At 37.6% G+C, this 14,920-nt stretch overlaps 1 long non-coding RNA gene across 1 annotated transcript; it reads left to right on the forward strand.

The window, feature by feature from the left end:
• The first annotated feature begins 963 nt into the window (after positions 1–963).
• LOC118762739 lies at positions 964–10,490 on the forward strand. Its single transcript, XR_004998490.1, has 3 exons — positions 964–1,006; positions 4,620–4,720; positions 10,433–10,490. It is a non-coding gene; the product is annotated as an uncharacterized LOC118762739 (long non-coding RNA).
• Positions 10,491–14,920: the final 4,430 nt, after the last annotated feature.

Below are 14,920 nucleotides of genomic sequence, written 5' to 3' on the forward strand. Positions count from 1 at the left end.
CCATGAAGTCGTTGTTCTAAAAGAACGCTGGTCTCCTTGACAACGCATTACGACGTTGATTTCCTTACACTCCCTTCCCCACAGCTTCACGAGGGAGGGAAGAAGGGGGAGAAGCAAAGAGGTGCAGGCGTGAGCGTGGACGCCAACTCCGCCGCCATCGACACACGAAAAATTATGCATTAAAATGGAATAAAAAATGATGTTAAATTATTTTTAAAATCGTAGACTCATCGTAGACGCGCGCTAATACTCAGACGGGCTCGATATGAATCACGACTATAAGATACCCGAATTTGGTTAAACTGCACCGCAAAATGTGGGAGTAGTTAGGAATCTAAATCGAAGGGGACAGACACTCACACAACTACAGTTTTATATATATAGACTAGCAGTATCGCCCGGCGTTGCTAGGGTTTGTAAGGGAAATAACTATATAAGCATTTTTAGAGAGTTACTTCCCTTATAAATTCGGGCTTTCTTAGCCATTTTTGTTTTGGTGTCTTCAAGCCATGAAGTCGTTGTTCTAAAAGAACGCTGGTTTCCTTCACAACGCATTACGACGTTGATTTCTTTACACTCCCTTCCCCACAGCTTCACGAGGGAGGGAAGGGGGAGAAGCAAACAGGTGCAGCTGTGAGCGTGGACGCCAACTCCGCCGCCATCGACATACGATGCATTTTATGCATTAAAATGGAATAAAAAATGATGTTAAATTATTTTTAAAATCGTAGACTCATCGTTGACGCGTGCTAATAGTCAGACGGGCTCGATATGAATCACGACTATAAGATACCCGAATTTGGTTAAACTGCACCGCAAAATGTGGGAGGAGTTAGGAATCTAAATCGAAGGGGACAGACACTCACACAACTAGAGTTTTATATATATAGATAGATATATATATAAAGGGAAGTAACTCTATGCGTCTTAGCGCCAGTAAGTTTGTAAATTTGAAAAAAAAATGGCGGGGATTCAAGTTGTTGAGTTATTGTAGCTGAATACTTTTGTAAGTTGAATATTTTTCGTTCTCGGCTAAATTAAGAACAAGTTAGTGGACAGCATATTATTATTTCTACTGCTAAGGACTAAGTTATCGTCTAAAGACCTAGTTTTTTTTCTTTTTTAAATTATAATTACTATCTTCCTTTATTCATCTTAACGGCTCACCATTTCTTGTCTAGATACAAACTTTTCCTCATTTAATAATAATAATAATAATGAAATTATTGTATACAGTGCTCAGGTGCACCACAACTTGTCAAAAGTGCGTATATTTAACGTCCATATTCCATGCTGGTATAAGGTTGGACGGTTTGATAGGAACCGATGTGGTCAAACTCTAGTGTTTGACACGAGCAAAAAAAAAAATAGTGTATTAGTGTGTAAAACAACTTGCTGTAAACGAATATGAAAAAAAAATGTGCGCTCGCGAACGGGGTCGGGTGGAGGAGAGGACTCGGAAAATTCACATCTCGGACCATGACCTTTAAACTCTAGTGTTTGACCCTAGCAAAAAAGAAAAAAAATTTAAATGATGTAATAGATGTACAACAACATGTAGCAAACGAATATGAGAAAAAAAATGCGCGCTGGCGAACGGGGGGGGGGGAGAGGACTCGGAAAATTCACATCTCGGACCATGACCTTTAAACTCTAGTGTTTGACCCTAGCAAAAAAGAAAAAAAATTTAAATGATGTAATAGATGTACAACAACATGTAGCAAACGAATATGAGAAAAAAAATGCGCGCTGGCGAACGGGGGGGGGGAGAGGACTCGGAAAATCCACACCGGGAATGTTCCGAGTCCTCTCACCACTTCCCCGTTCATCGGCGAATTTTTTTTTTCTTCATATTCGTTTACTACACATTATTTTACACCTAGTACACTATCTTTGGAAAGACTTCCTCCCCCTCCCCCATTTTTCGCAAATTATTATTATTTTGACAAAAACCCACGTTTTCGGATATGGAGATTCCGGAAAAATTGCCAAAAATCGGAATTTTGAAATTTCTGCATCCCCCTTCCCCCTTCTGTCGCCCAATGTCTTCATTTTTCACTTTTTCCATAACCCTAAAACCCTAACCTTAACTAGAAACATTTTTGGAAATTTTTTTCAGAATCATAATGTTCATATTTTTCCACATATTTTGAAAAAGAAAAATTTCTGAAAAAAGTTTAAAATGAAGAATTTAGGGGTTTTTTTGCAGATTTGTATTCTTCGTAGCTGAAAACGGGGGTTTGTGAAAAAATTTTTTTTTTTTTTAATAAAAGGGGATACCATATTTTTTTTCAATTTTTGTGACTACAGGTGGGTGCAAACTCAGATAATTCATACAATCCAGTAACCCCACTTCGACACCCGGTCACATAAATGAAAAAAAATAGTGTAATATGGCCTCTACAATCAGGAAGTCTTCCTTACATGTAATAATTTTCAAGGACAAATCTTAACCCTTTTGTTACCGTATTTCTGTTGAGATGCTCTGTGTTTCTTTCAATCACTTTAAATATGACAAAGAATTTAGTAAAATAACTTGGTTATCATTAAGCTAGTGTTAGGAACATAAATTGTGACTAAGGTTTGGTGGAAGATTTTAATTCAAAACTTATGAAAACAAGACATTTGTACTCAGAGCCAGAGCTGGTTTCAGCCGGGTTGGTATCAGAAGGGTTAAGAATTGTTTCTCTGTTATATATTTTAACCTTTTTGTTACCATATTTCTTCTGTTGAGATACTCTGTGTTTCTTTCAATTAATTTTAAATATGACAAAGAATTTAGTAAAATAACTTGGTTATCATTCAGCTAGTGTTAGCAACATAAATTGTGACTAAGGTTTGGTGGAAGATTTTAATTCAAAACTTATGAAAACAAGACATTTGTACTACAAAGCCAGAGCCGGTTTCAGCCAGGTTGGTAATGAAAGGGTTAAGGCAATGCTTGAACTTCTATGACAAGTTATATAATTTTTCTGATAAGAAAATATGCCATAATTTCATTGATAATACCCTCAACCAGCACCCTACTAATTTTCAACTCCAAAATTATGTTTGACAAAAAACAGGTTCATAGCTACACCCACAGCATTTAAATGGGATGCGGATACCCAGACAGGATCATGTTTCTTTTGATGCTCATAGACACCTCTCTAGTTGCAGTTCCACATGCCTCTGTCAGTGACAACAGACCACTGTCAGTCACAAGTGAGAGAACATGAGACAGCAGCCCCCTACATAATCTTTTGGCCTGCTAGAAATAGCAACCAAATTTACCAGCTTGAAAAGATGGTAAATGTTGTCTTAAATACACTATATTGGAGAGAAGTCCTGAATGGTTTTGGCATGGCTCAAAAGTTTTTAATTATACTGACCTTGAACTAAACAGCAAAATAGCATGACATAAACGAAGTAACATCAAACAAACAGGGAAGCCTCTATGAAATCGCTCAACTTGCTAGAAATAGCTGCCAAATCTTGCTCAAATCACCCTACTGTCTTCAAAATAAGGAGGAGATGGTCATAACTTGGAATTCTGGTATTGTGACTCTATCCAGGATAGCAAAATAATTCAAAACTTATAATGATGGAATAGCCAGAAGGCTTGAACTCTTTAAATCAGAATCTCATGAAGGCATTCTAGGATTTGGCAATAACTTAAAAAGCAACTACTGGTAATTCCGTCTAAAAGTGAGGGGAATTTGAAACTACAACATACCAAGACTCTCATCTATACTCTTCATGAGACTTGAAAACACATTACATGTTTAAAAATACAGTAATTCCTCACCATATTGTGGTTTATTATTTAAGCTTAACATCAATTCCTCTGTGGTGTTGTTTTGCATTTATAATAAAATAAGACACTCACGGAGTTAGGAAGGGCATCCAGCTGTAGAAACATTGCCAGATTAGACTGGAGCCTGGTGCAGCCTTCTGGTTTCCCAGATCCCCGGTCGAACCGTCCAACCCATGCTAGCATGGAGAACGGACGTTAAACGATGATGATGATGATGATGATGATGATGATATGCAAATCATAAAAATAATTTTAAAATATACAGCACCGTACTGTTTCTACTTTGTGCATTTTCTCCTATCATTTGGGGTTTAGGAATGTAACACCTGCAATAGACAAGAGGTTACTAAGTGTGGGGGGGGGGGTTTCTACTTTGGGGTGATGGAGTTCCATCTAATGTCAGGAGGAGATAACATGGATAATTTGATGCTAAACTTTAGTCATTAAGTTATTTGACTTTGATTAAAGGTAAATCTGGTTTGAGACTTTGTTCCATTGCATTTAGATGTTATGTCATTAATAAATATTAATAACTGCAAAATTGTTCTAATCTAGCAGACCTATGGTCAAAGATGTTTGAGCATATGCACAACAGTCAGGAAGGACAGGTGAGGAAAGAGGGTCAGTATGGAAGTATGTTTAAAGATTTTTTTACTTTAATCGAACCGGATAAGTATTTTTATATTTGTTGCATTAAGTAACTTCTATAAAATATTACCAGTTTCGATATGTATGTCCATCTTATCAATTATTAAAAATACACAGTCAAGGATTAGAAAATAAGGCAAAATTGGAAAATTAAAATAGTTGTCCTCCATTGCAGTAATCCTTCGTAGAATGAAAAGACAGTTTGAGATAAGATTAGAGCTGTGATGCAACAAATAATAGCCACTGCGACGTTTTTGCCTCTAATTGAAATTCCTTGTAAGTAAACAATTTCCTCTTCTGTTCCAACACCAAAACACTCCCTTTCAAAATCATGACAGTCTCCCAAAATCAAGAATCAATACACTGGACAATTCCCTCTGTTCTACACCAATATTCAATCTTGGTATTACTACTAACACAAAACTAATATCTGTTCCTCAGTAAATTTATTTAAAGTTTTTGGCCCAAAAGACTTAAGGATGGCAAGGGATTCCCTTACACTTATTTATATTTACACTGAAGTAAGGGGCCCTCGAAATAAAGGACCATACCAGAGATTATCTCTTATTATTCCTCTTTAGACTGCGTATATAAGAGAAAAGTGTAGTGGAATTACAGTATTTTTAGTTCAAAAACGAGTTCATGTGGGCCCTATACCTAGCCTTAAAATTTACTGTATTGCCTATATAAAACTTATCCAAATCTTTAACAATGCATTTATATATTGCATTAATAATCAGACAGAACCGATCAAGGGTTTCTACAATTACATGATCTGCCAGAGCCATCCCTAACCTTATTACTACTACTACTAATATTACTTGTCTGGTTTCCTACATTCTTTCCTTCACATATCTCATTACTGGGGTTCAATATGACCGATGGGAGCAAATGGTTTGTATCACTAACCTTAGGCATATTAGAGCTTACCTGCCCAGTACCGGGGTTTCCAGCAGAAGAACGCCTCCAGTGCCCTTGCCCATTTAACTTGCTTCTATAATTCTAGTATAGGTAGTGGATTGTGATTTTCTTCACTACTTCAGGGAGTGATGACCCTGCCTGACACGAGTCCCAGGCTCAGCTCGCTCTGGCTGACAGTACCCCGTATGGACCCCTATCCAGGGTTACGGAAAGGAGACAACCTTCAAAGAAATCTGGTGTGGAACCCCGTAGGTGGTTTAGTGTTCGACTCAACATTCTTCCGGCAGCTCCTGCAACCAAGCTGGTGCCAAATGTAATGCTCTGCGCTCCTTTGGACTACGTCAGCAAGGTCGAGAGAGGAATCCTGACAACTGGGCTACCCAGGATTTTCTTACATCTAGCCCAGGCCTGTGCAAAACTGGAGAGGACATGAAATGCAAAAACCAGACTGGATTAGTTTATGAACAACCCCATTGTCTCCCGAGACAAAAGGATACCAACGACAACAATTAATAGATGCAATAATGGAGGCCAAATTTGGCATTACTGAGTAAGAGAATTTTTTAAGCAAAGAAACAGGCTAAAATTTACCAAATGTGAAATCAAAAACTACTTCTTAGTAACTTTCAGTTTGATATTGAGAAGTTCATATCCCAGCACCAAGTACATCCTTCCTATTGAAAATATACAAACAACATAGTTACCAGTGAGATTTAAACTTATTCTTTCATATAAAAAAAAAAAACAGCAAAATAATAGGTTTACTAAGGTCTAATTGTAGAATTTCAGTAGAAAGAAGTATTTGTTCATGTGATGGTAAGGATCAGGGGCACTAAGAACGTGATTGGGAGCCAAGAGAGCAGCATCCTGATTAAAGTTCGGGAAACACTGGTTTAGATGCTTTATTTATATGTTTAGCTTTGAATATTCTGATGGAAATTTCATCCAAGTGTGTATAAATATTGATAAACACAGCATGCGATTTATATGTGTGTGTCTAATACCGAGCTAAGAATGTCTGTGAAATGAGGATATAACTTATACATGAGTTTATATGATATATGCTGCAATCCGTTTGATTAACTTTGGTAGAAGCAAAGTTATTTCCCTTGACATTCGTAAAGTTGTAAAGCTATTTAGTAACACTTGACATCTAAGTTGCTTGGCAAAGGATTCTCGTCTCTTGAATCAGACCCTCACCCTATCTACTCTAATGTATCCCAAGGCTCCATTATGTCTCCCACATTCCTCTGTGCATTAATGATATTGTTATTTCTTAACCACACGCACTCCTATGTAAATGATAGTCCAGTTCAGGTAATGATTCAGCTATAAGAGCAAGGTCATCAGCATAGAGGAGCTCCCAGGGACAGCTTGTCTTAAATTCCTCTGTAATTACCTGGAGAACTAAGATGATCTGACTAAGGCGTTGAGCTGGCAGCAACGGTAGCACGCCGGGCGAAATGCTTAGCAGTATTTCATCTGCCATTACGTTCTGAGTTCAAATTCCGCCGACTTTGCCTTTCATCCTTTCAGGGTCAATAAATTAAGTACCAGTTACGCACTGGGTTTGATGTAATCAACTTAGTCCCTTTGTGTGTCCTTGTTTGTCCCCTCTATGTTTAGCCCCTTGTGGGCAATAAAGAAATAAGATGATCTGACTAAAAAGGAACAATAGTCAGACTTTCTCTTCACTTTCAGTGCTATACCACTCTTCTCTTGCCCCATTTTTTAAAAAAATTTATACTTTTAGCATTTATCATTTCTTTTTTACTTCTTAAGTGTCTCTCAGTTATTGACTTGTTATTCAATTTAGGGTCTAAAATGTACGTGCCTGTATAATATTTTAAAATGGTATTTGATTAATTGAAATCTTTTGTAGATTTTCTTGACTTGATTATGTTCCATACCTTCATTTAATATTCAAATGATAACTTTGTGAATTTCCATCATTCTTTGATGTAACAAGTATATAATGTTTGCACAATGCTGCAACTATCAATTTCCATGTTCTTCATTATTCCAAGATAAGTACATTCAGTATACAATGTTCTCTCTAAAATTTATTCTTCTGTTACACACTTTGTCTAGCAGTAATCTGTAAATTCAGTAAAGCTCTGTTTATTCTTCATCAAAACCCCACTTGACATCCACATGGTTCCAGCTTTGGACCTTGTAGAGTAAAACTGTGTAAGAGCCCATTGTGTGCATGTGTGTGTGTTTGTGCATCTATATAGATATCTATGCACACACACACATATATGTCCATAATTGTATTTATATTGTGTCTCTTTATGCCTTGTAACTTAGCAGTTCAACAAAGAACTCAATAAAATAAGTGCTAGGGTTGATGCAATCAACTAAAACCTTTGAAGGTGATCCTCCAGCATGGTCACAGTTCAATGACTGAATTAGTAAACGAATAACTCTGACCTCCATACATCTTGGTGCATCTATTCATTCTTGCTACCATTCTTTTACTCTTCTACATGTTTCAGTCGTTTGACTGTGACCATGCTGGAGCACCGCCTTTAGTCAAGCAAATCGACCCCAGGACTTATTCTTTGTAAGCCTAGTACTTATTCTATCGGCCTCTTTTTGCCGAACCACTAAGTTGCAGGGAAGTATACACACCCGCATCGGTTGTCAAGCGATGTTGGGGGGATAAAAAGACACACAAACATGTACACACACACATTCATACATATATATATATATTATTATTATTACTATTATTAGTATTAGTATTGTCCCTTTGATCCTCGGTCGAAAGTTTGCTTATTATTATTATTATTATTATTATTACTATTTTCAGCTTCGCCTCGTATTGCATATTATTTCTCCATACAGGGGTTTTTTTCAATGGCGGCCCATTTTCGCGGGGTTCCACTATTCCCTTCTCTCTCTCCCTCTTTTACGTTGTCTGCCATCCCCCCTCTTCCTTTCCCCCCTTCCAAAGAGCATTTTTAAGCCAGCCCGTCAGTTCAACCTTCGCATATTCCCAGTGCACCCGCCCTTGCCCACCCCCACCACCAATACCGGATATCTCTATATTTTTGCTCCATCTATACCGGATGTCGCTTCTCCCACCACCATTATAGGTGTTTACTCTTCGAAACCCCCTCTTCAACACGCTATTTCACCATGCATTACCCCTCTCTTGATATCCTACGTTCTACTTGCCTAGAACCTGTCATCATTTCTCTGAACCACCCCTCCCCACTGGTGCTCCCCTATATATTTCTGCACCCCGCCCCACATAAAAAGCACCATCCGAACGTGGCCGATGCCAGACCCCTCTGGCACCTGTGCAGGTGGCACGTAAAAAACACCCACTACACTCGCGGAGTGGTTGGCGTTAGGAAGGGCATCCAGCTGTAGAAACACTGCCAGACTAGACTGGAGCCTGGGGCAGTCCCTAGCTCCCCAGACCCCGGTCGAAACCGTCCAACCCGTGCTAGCACGGAAAACGGACGTTAAACGATGATGATGATATATATATATATATATATATATATATACATACACGACAGGCTTCTTTCAGTTTCCGTCTACCAAATCCACTCACAAGGCTTAAGTCGGCCCAAGGCTATAGTAGAAAACACTTGCCCAAGATGCTACACAGTGGGACTGAACCCGGAACCATGTGGTTGGTAAGCAAGCTACTTACCACACAGCCACTCCTACGCCTATGCACTCATAATTATTAAAACATTTTTCATTATAAACATTGATATTTTTTTTCCACTTCTTCAAAATCCTTTTTTCAAATCTCTCAATGGTGAATTAATCAAATTCAGTCTGAAAAAACTGCTTTAAAAGCTTCATATTTCCATATCATTGTTCTCTTCTGTATTTTTCAGTTTGAAAACTTTTCAGTAAAATTGAGTTGTTTTTTTTTGTTTTGTTTTTTTTTTCTTTAGCTCACTTACATCAAAGCAATTTTATTTCATGTACGTGACCTCATTATTTAACCCATTCTTAGTTTTTAGTTTCTCCATTTTCTATTTTTTTGTTTTTTCCTTCTGTCTTATTTAAAATTGCGTGATCAATATTTTGAGAGTTGCTCAATAAAATAAATTTCAAACAATGAGTACTAGAGATCAAGCAAATTAACTCTCAGTTAAAATGTATGGCTTGATGCAAGTGTAAGAAATCAGTGGGATGAGTAAGTATTGTTAAACTAAATATTTTATAGAATTTAGATTTGTTTGTATAGGTTTTATGTTAAAAGCTTACTTCAGTGAACCTTCCATTTCTTTTCTCCAGGATCAATAAACTGAATGTCAGTAATATACATGTATGTTGATTGGATTGACTATACTCCTTTCTCTGTAGAAATTGTCCTTAAGGTGAATCACTTTACAATCTGTTACTTTGTTACAGTTCCAAACAATTGCATATTGTCAGTGTGAGGTGATTGTTGCTTCAACATTTAGAAACTCTAGTGAGAAGAACATTATACTAAAGGATCTTTATTATTTAACCATTATTTAAAGTGAAAAATAATCACTGAAGTTGTTTCCTTACCTTCTACCCTATTTCTCAATATTTTTGTATGGTGAAGATTGGAGCAAAGTGTGGAACCTCTCATTCATGAGTAAAGTTGCATCACATCAAAATCTGAAGCTACCCAATGATGAAGTTTATATTTTTATTTATTTATGCGCCCTTTTCAAGCCTAGCCAGGCTCATGGGCCTGGTTTCTATGACGTATGTGTTCCCCTCCAGCTGGACGGGACGCCAGTCCATTGCAGCGTTACTCAAGAAACAGGAAGAAAGAGTGAGAGAAAGTTGTGGTGAAAGAGTACAACAGGGATCACCACCACCCCCTGCTGGAGCCTCGTGGAGCTGTAGGTGTTTTTGCTCAATAAACACACACAACACCCGGTCTGGGAATCGAAACCACGATCCTCTGACCACGAGTCCGCTGCCCTAACCACTGGGCCATTGCGCTTCCACATGAAGTTTATATAACCCATATTAAAAACAGTTTAGGCCTTAAGACCAAAACATAAGTTACATAGCTAGAATTTGTAAAATTAAAGATTATTTTTTCCTGTACAGATGCATCCTCATGTGAACGTGACCTGGGTGTTATTGTCGACAGTGATTTGCGTTGGACAAAACACATCGCTAAAATTGTCAAGAAGGCTGAGGGTGTCTTGGCATCACTCACCAAATCCTTTGTGAGCCGCTCTCCGGCTATCTATCTGCGGCTTTATATAGCTATGGTAAGACCTCACCTGGAATTTGCATCACCGGTCTGGAACCCCTATCTTGCCCAGGATATCAATCATCTGGAAGCTGTTCAGCGATGTGCAACCAAAAGAATACCCTCCATCAGGCATTTGCCATATCCTGAACGCCTTACTTTCCTGGGCATGGACACATTGAAACTCCGACGTCTGGCAGCTGACTAGGCAGATACCCATAAAATTATCAACCATCGTACAAACAATAACTCTGAGCACCTTTTCAAACTCAACCCATCTAACACCCGTGGACATATTTACAAAGTCAGAAAACAGCACAGCTCCCATGACTTCAGGAAATATTTTTTCACGCTGAGAGTTGCTGAATCATGGAACAAACTGCCGGCATCAGTTGTTAGTTGTCAGAGCACTGCATCCTTCAAGACTTCCAAGCTTTCTGAGATTCGCCAACACTACACCTGATTTTCTCCCCTCCATACACACACAAGCATGAATCTGACTCATACATTGTTCGCTTTCCAGACATTTTTACATTACTGCATGTACTTTATATGCACTTTCTGACAAGATGTGGTGCACCTGAGCACTGTATACAATAATTTCATTATCATTATATGTACTTTAGTTTTGCTCCTAGTACCAATGTTGTCTACATCTGCTGTAAAATACAACAGAATTCCCAGCAAACTGAATCCATGAGCAGTCTTTAAGCCACTGAGAACACCTGAATTTCTTTAATTCCCTCATAATAAAACCTAAGGCCCTTATACATAATGTAGATCAATGATATTCATTTTGATTAGCAAAAAATATCACAAACAGACACTAGTTGCTCACTGAGTGGATTTAGCTACTTGTAAATATATCAATAAAAATATGTCTAAATTGAAAATATTACCATGGCCTTCTCTTTTTGTTGCAATATTAATTCAGATAGGTGTAAGCATGATTATGTACTTAAGAAGTTTGCTTTGCAGTCGCATGGTACATGGTTCCTGATCTGTGTGGCATTTGGGGCAAGTAACTTGCATCAAAGCCTGGATTGGCCAGTATCTTGTTGAGTGGAATTTGGTAAATGAAACTATGGAAGCCAGGTGTGTGTGTGTGTGTCTGAATGTTCATATGAGCAAATGTATTTTTCATCAATGCAGATTAAGAAAATCTAAAAACTTGTTTTGCAACTTGCTTTTTTGTACATATGCTTTATACGCATTTTTGACAAGTTGTGGTGCTCCTGAGCACTGTATACAATAATTTCATTATTATTATTTATAAATATAGTCACATGTGATATTTGTTCTGCACTAAGGTGCTGCCAGATGTGCAGTGAACCAGTGGTTGACCCACCCACTGGAAATTTGAAACCAATGGCTAATACCAACACAGTTCAACTTCTTGAAAAATTTGTTTGGTGTAAACATGTTTGACTACTAATTGTCATGTACTACAAATATTTCGTTGTGGAAATCCACACAAAGCACTTTACATGATTCATTTAATAAGTGGTTGAAAATTACCTAAGTACCAGTTGAAAATTACCTATGTACCATCATGGTTGAGTTGTTTTTAACACCTCATGGTGTGAATGATTCAAATGGTTAGATTTTTAGGTCAAGCACAGGCTAGATTTTTAGTTCAATCTTACTGTGTGGCATTTTGGGAAAACATCTACCATAACCTAAAACCAATGCAAGTAAAACTGGGTTGACAGACAGGGTGAAAGCCTTTCAGATAAGCTTTGTCTATAGTTCAAAAGTCCAACCTTCACACATGATGTGATATTGCTTCTGTCTAAAGATTATGTTAATCTTTTTACTGTGGAAAGCAGATATATACATTAGGCGTAGGAGTGGCTGTGTGGTAAGTAGCTTGGTTATGGACCACATGGTTCCGGGTTCAGTCCCACTGCGTGGCACCTTGGGCAAGTGTCTTCTACTATAGCCTCGGGCTGACCAAAGCCTTGTGAGTGGATTTGGTAGACAGAAAATGAAAGAAGCCCATCATATATATGTATATATATATGTATGTGTGTGTATATGTTTGTGTGTCTGTGTTTGTCCCCCTAACATCGCTTGACAACCGATGCTGGTGTGTTTATGTCCCTGTAACTTAGCAGTTCGGCAAAAGAGACCAATAGAATAAGTACTAGGCTTACAAAGAATAAGTCCTGGGGTCGATTTGCTCAACTAAAGGTGGTGCTCCTGCATGGCCACAGTCAAATGACTGAAACAAGTAAAAGGATAAATGAGTATTGCCTTTCTGAGCATAGAAGAAATCAATATATTATTAAATTTCTGTAATAGCTCCCAGAACAACATAGATATACAAACATTATGGCACAATAACATAAACTATACATTAACAAACTTATGAATGTAATTTGCTAGATGGTAACTATAAAAGCCTATCTTCTGCCCGCCTGTCTACCTATCTATCTACTTATCTATCTATCTATCTAGCTATCTATCTATCTATTATCTACTTATCTATCTATCTATGACCAAGGTTACCGTGGTCTTTTCCGTAGGTTTTTCTTCCCACGGATAAACCTTATCTGCTTCCCCCTTTACACCTTACATCATGACACTGTGATACACGATCCCTATTGTTTTCTTTTGTTTCTTTTCCTTTCTTCTTCTTTCCCTTTTACAATCTCTTTTGATCGAAAACCTACCCCACCTTTTTTTTTCCCCAAAAAAAGTAAAGCTCTACTTTGTAATCTGTCCCATCTGTGTGCAGCCCTGTGTGGCTCATAAAGAAACATATCTATCTATCTATCTTCTGTGTTCAACCCTGCGTGGCCAATAAAGAAATTTATCTACCTACCCACCCACCTACCTACCTGCCTGTCTATCTATCTATCTACCTATCTTTGCTGGTAAAAATGGGATAAATTGAACTCAATATGCAAAACAGAGTGTATATATTTATTCACTTATTAGTTTTAGTGGTTAGGGAGCTTGCTTCCTAGCTACATGGTTTCGGGTTCAGTCCCACTGCGTGGCACTTTGGGCAGGTGTCTTCCACTATAGCCCCGAGTCGACCGAAGCTTTGTGATTGAATTCGGCAGGTGGAAATTACTGCCGTGTGTGTATATGTGCGTGTAGGTGCTCAGTGCCTCTCCGAATGAGAGAGAGGGTATGTGAATCAAGGGCCAAGATTTATCTATGTAACTGTAAAGCTAATAAATAAAGCTATGTATGTCTGTTGTGTGTGTGTGTGCATGTGCATGTGTATACCAGTGTCTTAAGTTGCCTCTCCATATTGAAGTTAAGTAAACCATTCAGTTGATAGAAATAAGATAAGTATCAAATTGCAGTCAATATTATTCACAAACTCTTTGATTGTAGAACCCCAATATGAATGCAGTCCAATGACATAAAGAAATTTAAAGCAAACTAATAAAGTTATGAATAAATATACAATAATTATATAAGGCTACCTCGCTTGAAGTTTGTAGTCTTGCAAGCTACATAGCAACTTCACTTGTGCCAGTACTATGAAAAGAAGTATCCAGTATCTGCTATAAAGTGGTTGGCATTGGGAAGGGCATCCCTTTTGAAACCTCACAAAGTTAACAGCAGAACACAATGCAGTCCTTAGACCCATCAGATCCTGTCAAACTGTCCAACAAATGCGTGCATGAAACATGAACACTAAATGGTGATGATAATGATGAATATCCAGGGCTGATGAGCGAAATTTTGCAAGACAGAACAAGACTCCTTCCCAGTTCCAAAAAAGGAGAGAACAGTATCAAAATTCAAAGGAGCTACATTTTTATGATATTCACAGGACCCTCTGCAGCTCTCAGGGCCCTGGATTGAAATACTGGTTGAACTTACCTCTGATAGATACTCACTGTATCATTAAAAATTATAGTTTTTATCATTTATAGATTATATACAGAATTGTATAGCTATCAAAAACAATGGATGAAACTTGATAAGTTCCTTACTGAAAGACTTTGTACTTAGAATTTAATGACAAAATTTTTATCAATAACTTGTAAGTGTGATAGTGCAAGCTACCTGTCAAAAACAATGGGCCATAAAAATGATGGTTTATAACATCTTTTTTTTTTTTTTTTAACTGATTCACTGAATGGTTTTATGGATTGTGAAAATTTAATTAAAAATTATGATACCATGTTTACAAAAATATAACAGTGTTATTTATAAAACATTGAAAGATTTACATGTAATTATTGTACTATGTGGATTGTGCTAAAAGGAAAAATTTATGGGCTAAAAATTTCAATAACACCTGAATTTAAACTTGTAATTGTCTCCCCAACATGTAGAAATAGACTGACATTTAGTTTTACAGTAGACATACA

This window comes from Octopus sinensis, linkage group LG3 (genome assembly GCF_006345805.1).
Source record: "Octopus sinensis linkage group LG3, ASM634580v1, whole genome shotgun sequence".
In the NCBI taxonomy this organism is placed as follows: Eukaryota; Metazoa; Mollusca; class Cephalopoda; order Octopoda; family Octopodidae; genus Octopus; species Octopus sinensis.